The 5,929-nt window shown below is 47.8% G+C and overlaps 2 pseudogenes; both read right to left on the bottom strand.

Moving 5' to 3' along the window:
• Positions 1–4,795: 4,795 nt before the first annotated feature.
• Positions 4,796–4,845, bottom strand: LOC122546259 (annotated as a pseudogene).
• Positions 4,846–4,957: 112 nt separating this feature from the next.
• LOC122546258 lies at positions 4,958–5,053 on the bottom strand (annotated as a pseudogene).
• Positions 5,054–5,929: the final 876 nt, after the last annotated feature.

Below are 5,929 nucleotides of genomic sequence, written 5' to 3'. Positions count from 1 at the left end.
GAGGTAGGGTGGGAAGAGGTGTAATCCAGGTAGCTGTGGGAGTCGGTGGGTTTGTAAAAAATGTTGGTGTCAAGTCAGTCGTCATTAATGGAGATGGAGAGGTCCAGGAAGGGGAGGGAGGTGTCAGAGATGGTCCAGGTAAATTTAAGGTCAGGGTGGAATGTTTTGCTCAACCTCCTCGCGAGAGCACGAGGTGGCGCCAATGCAGTCATCAATGTAGCGGAGGAAGAGGTGGGGAGTGGTGCCGGTGTAATTATGGAGGATGTACTGTTCTATGTAGCCAACAAAGAGACAGGCATAGCTGGGGCCCATAAAGGTGCCCATGGCTACCCCTTTGGTCTGGAGGAAGTGGGAGGATTCATTGAAGAAGCAGCTGAAAATGGTTATGCCGAGGACACTACCCTGAGGACCTCCTGCAGGTATGTCCTGGAGCTGAGGTGACTGACCTCCAACAACCACCACCATCTTCTAACTGCCCAATATGACTCCAATATAACCACCAGGGGAGAGTTTGCCCCCAGATGGCCATGGATTGGTTTTGCTCAGGTTCCTTAATGCCACAATTGGTCGAATTCAGCCTTAACGTCGAGGGTTGTCACTCTCTACTCATCCCTGGAATTCTGTTCTTTTGTCCATGTTTGAGGTTAGGAGCTGAGTGACTCTGGTGAAACCCAAACTGGACGCCATTGAGCAAATTATTGCTGAGCAGGTGCTGTTGGGTAGCAGTATCTATGGCACCTTACATCGCTTTATACAGTCGTAGAGTCATAGAGATGTACAGCACAGAAACAGACCCTTCGGTCCATCTCCTCCATGAGAACCAGATATTCCAACCCAATCTAGTCCCACCTGCCAGCACCCGGCCCATATCCCTCCAAACCCTTCCTATTCATATACCCATCCAAATGCCTCTTAAATGTTGCAATTGTACCAGCCTCCACCACTTCCTCTGGCAGCTCATTCCATACACTACCACCCTCTGCGTGAAAAAGTTGCCCCTTAGGTCCCTTTTATATCTTTCCCCGCTCACCCTAAACCTATGCCCTCTAGTTCTGGACTTCCCCACCCCAGGGAAAAGACTTTGCCTATTAATCCTATCCATGCCTCTCATGATTTATAAACCTTTATAAGGTCACCCCTTAGCATCCAATGCTCCAGGGAATACAGCCACAGCCTGTTCAGCTTCTCCCTGTAGCTCAAATTCTCCAACCTTGGTAACATCCTTGTAAATCTTTTCAGAAACCTTTCAAGTTTCACAACATCTTTCCGATAGGAAGGAGACCAGAACTGCATGCAATATTCCAACAGTGGCCTAACCAACGTCCTGTACAGCTGCAACATGACCTCCCAACTCCTGTACTCAAAACTCTGACCAATAAAGGAAAGCATACCAAACGCCGCCTTCACTATCCTATCTACCTGCGACTCCACTTTCAAGGAGCTATGAACCTGCACTCCAAGGTCTCTTTGTTCAGCAACACTCCCTAGGATCTTATCGTTAAGTGTATAAGTCCTGCTAAGATTTGCTTTCCCAAAATGCAGCACCTCGCATTTATCTGAATTAAACTCCATCTGCCACTTCTCAGCCCATTGGCCCATCTGGTCCAGATCCTGTTGTAATCTGAGGTAACCCTCTTCGCTGTCCACTACACCTCCAATTTTGGTGTCATCTGCAAGCTTACTAACTGTACCTCTTATGCTCGCATCCAAATCATTTATATAAATGATGAAAAGTAGAGGGCCCAGCACCAATCCTTGTGGCACTCCACTGGTCACAGGCCTCCGGTCTGAAAAACAACCCTCCACCACCATCCTCTGTCTTCTACCTTTGAGCCAGTTCTGTATCCAAATGGCTAGTTCTCCCTGTATTCCGCGTGATCTAACCTTGCTAATCAGTCTCCCGACCTTGTCGAACGCCTTACTGAAGTCCACATAGATCACATCTACCGCTCTGCCCTCATCAATCTACTTTGTTACTTCTTCAAAGAACTCAATCAAGTTTGTGAGACATGTGAAACATGATTTCCCACAGTTCATAGATCATAGAATCCCTACAGTGTGGAAGCGGGCCCTTCGGCCTAACCAGTTCACACCAACCCTCCGAAGAGTAACCCACCCAGACCCATTCCTCAAACTTACTGCTCCAAAACTAATGCACCAACCCTACACATCCCTGAACACTACGGGCAATTTCACCTAACCTGCACATCTTTGCATTGTAGGAGGAAACTGGAGCACCCAGAGGAAACCCACGCAGACATAGGGAGAATGTCTGTGTGGAGTTTGCACAGTCACCCAAGGCTGGAATAGAACCCTGGTTCCTGGTGTTGTGAGGCAGCAGTGCTAACCACTGAGCCACTATGCCACCCTGGTTTGATGATAATGGTTTAATGGGATATACGCCAGGCCATGAGGTTGCAGATTGTATTGGAGCATAATACTGCTGCTATGGATGGTCAGCAATGCCTTATGAATGCCCAGTTTGAACACTTGATGTGTTTGAAGTCGGTCCCATTTATCACAGCGATGGTGCCACTAAAACATGATGGAGGTTATTCTCAATGTGAAAGCCGGCCTTTATCTTCACAAGGGTCTGCAGTGGTCACTCTTACAGATAGTGTAAGGCCCAAGTCAGGAGTGTGATGGAACACTCCCCACTTGCCTGGATGGGGGCAGCTCCAACAACACTCAAGAAGTTTATCACCATCCAGGACAAAGCAGCCCCCTTGATTGGTGCCACATCCACAAACATCCACTCACTCTACCCCTGATGCTCAGTAGAAGCAGTGTATACAAGATGCACTGCAAAAATTTGCTAAAGATCCTTCAACAGTATCTTCCAAATCTTTACAACCATTTTGATCTATACAGATACGGTCAGCAAATACATGAGAACAGCACCACCTTCAAGCCACTCCCCATCCTGGTTTGGAAATTTATTGCCGTTCCTTCACTGTCGCTGGGTCAAAATCCTGGAATTCCCTCCCTAATGGCATTGTGGGTCAACCCACAGCAGGTGGACGCGAAGGCAGCTCATCATCATCATCTTCTCAAGAGTATCGAGGGACATGCAATCAAAATGGTGGCCAACCAGCGATGCCCACGCCCCAGAAATGAACTTTTAAAAATGTGATAATATGTTCAGGAGTAGGTGAGAATGGCTGACTAGACTCATAGCAATTCATGTCATAGCTGGACCCAGTTTCAGTTCTATGGAGAGTCTGTATAGTCTGAGGCTGTTTTTGATTAGATTCCCTACAGTGTGGAAACAGGCCCTTCGGCCCAACCAGTCCACACCCACCCTCCGAAGAGCAACCCACCCAGACCCTTTTCCCCTCTGACTAATGCACCTAACACCATGGGCAATTTAGCATGGCCAATTCACCTGACCTGCACATCTTTGGATTGTGGAGCATTGGAGGCTGAGAGGCCACCTTCTAAAGGTTTCTAATATCATGAGGGGCATGGGTAGGGTAAATAGCCAAGATCCTTTCTCTGGGGTGAGAGAGTCCAGAACTAGAAGGCATAGGTTTAAGCTGAGAGGGGAAAGATTTAAAAAGGATCTGAGGGGTAACATTTTCACACAGAGGGTGGTGTATGTATGGAACAAGCTGCCAGAGGATGTGGTGGAAGTAGGTACAATTACAACATTAAAAAGGCATCTGGATGGGTATATGGATAGGAAGGGTTTAGAGGGATATTGGCCGGGTACTGGCAGGTGGGACTAGATCAGATTGGGATGCCTGATCAGTGCATTAGAGCTGGATTGAAGGGTGTTTTTCTGTGCTGTGTAACTCTAATTCCAGGTATGGGTGGATGAAAACTATGGAAGGATGGAATTAGCCTCTACAGTGATTGAAGGCGATTGTGAGTTCTCGAGGCTGCAGGTCCCCAAGTGGAAAATACGGTGTTATTCTCTGACCTTGCACTTAGGATCACAGGAACACTACAGCAGGCCTGAGACAGAGACGTTAATGTGGGAACACAGTGATGGGTTCAAGTGGCAGGCAACTGGAAACTCAGGGTCATTCTCGTGGACAAAATGTAGTTAGATATAGAATCCCTACAGTGTGGAAACAGGCCCTTCGGCCCAACAAGTCCCCACCGACCTTCTGAAGTGTAACCCACCCAGACCCATTCCCTTATGCTCTACATTTACCCCAGACTAATACACCTAACCTAAGCATCCCTGAACACTACGGACAATTTAGCATGGCCAATTCACCTGACCCTGCACACCTTTGTGACTGTGGGAGGAAACCGGAACACCCGGAGGAAACCCACGCAGACACAGGGAGAACGTGCAAACTCCACACAGACAGTCACCCGAGGCTGGAATCAAACCCGGGTCCCTGGCACTGTGAGGCAGCAGTGCTAAGTGGCACGGTGGCACAGCGGTTAGCACTGCTGCCTCACGGCGCCAGAGACCCGGGTTCAATTCCAGCCTCAGGCGACTGACTGTGTGGAGTTTGCACATTCTCCCCGTGTCTGTGTGGGTTTCCTCCGGGTGCTCCGGTTTCCTCCCACAGTCCAAAAATGTGCAGGGGTTAGGTGAGTTGGCCATACTAAATTGCCCGTAGTGTTAGGTGAAGAGGTAAATGTAGGGGAATGGGTCTGGGTGGGTTGCTCTTTGGAAGGTCAGTGTGGACTTGTTGGGCCGAAGGGTCTGTTTCCACACTGTAAGTAATCTAATCTAACCACTGAGCCACTGAGTCGCCCCAGTTGTTCTGCAAAGCAGTCACCTAGTCTGAGTCATCAGCAAACTTACTAATCCACCCTTCCAGTTCTTCGACATGGTTAGATGCCACTAAGTAGATGGCAACGCCTTAACCATTTGTGTGTTGATTTGGTGATGCCGGTGTTGAACTGGGGTGTACAAAGTTAAAAATCACACAACACCAGGTTATAGTCCAACAGGTTTATTTGGAAGCACTAGCTTTCGGAGCGCTGCTCCTTCATCAGGTGGTTGGGTGTTGGGTGTTGTTTAAGGCCACTAGGACCCCTTCCATCCTTATCGAGGGGTGTGCTAACATTCTCTCCTTTCATACAACACGCAGAAAATGTTCAATCCTTCACTTACCTCAGACAACTGAAGGACATAGCCTTGCCACTTACAGCAAGCTCAGGGATGAACACAAAATGGACCTACTTTTGATATCTGCCAGGAATCCTTTAGGCAGAGATCCTTTGACTGACAAGTACAGACCATCACCACACCCACAGTGTCTGAGTGGTTGGGAAACACAGAAATGGGATCTTAATATTGTGGTTGTGTTTTACAAAGTCAAGATAAATCCCACCACACAAACAAACAATCAGGGCCCCTACCCCCATCATTGCAAAACGGTCAGTTAGGTAAAAATTCTAGGAGAAAGTGAGGCCTGCAGATGCTGGGGATCAGAGACGAGAGTGTGGTGCTGGAAAAGCACAGCCAGTCAGGCAGCCTCTGAGGAGCAGGAGAATCGGCCAAAGGCCCTTCATCAGGAAGTGAAAATTCTGTGCCAAAGCTTCGATGGGCCTGTTGCAGGGCACCAGGGTGGGAGATGGAACATATTTCAGATTCCCAAAAGCAGGTTAAAGTTTTGATATCAAGTTCTCAGAAACTTTCAAATGGATTAGCCTGCCTGACAGTAATGTATTCATTCGTACTTATGAATATTCATTAACACCAATTACATTCATGGTCACAATCTTATTCAGCAAAGCTGAGACAAACGCATGTTCACAAACCTGTTGATATATAAGATGTGAGCAGGAGGCAGGGCAGATTTCTTCCTTAAAGCTCTGGTTAGTACACAGTTTTGCATCAGCTGCTGTCTACCAGGTACAGTCTAATGGGACCAGACCGCTTGAAGCAACCTGCCTTCCCAATTGAGGAAGCTACATTTGCTAACAACAGGAAAGTTAAAAATCACACAACACCAGGTTA

The sequence above is a fragment of the Chiloscyllium plagiosum genome, unplaced genomic scaffold (assembly GCF_004010195.1).
Source record: "Chiloscyllium plagiosum isolate BGI_BamShark_2017 unplaced genomic scaffold, ASM401019v2 scaf_56059, whole genome shotgun sequence".
Lineage (NCBI taxonomy): Eukaryota > Metazoa > Chordata > Chondrichthyes > Orectolobiformes > Hemiscylliidae > Chiloscyllium > Chiloscyllium plagiosum.
Note: the sequence above shows the minus strand (reverse complement) of the source record. Positions and strands in the feature narration are given on the sequence as shown.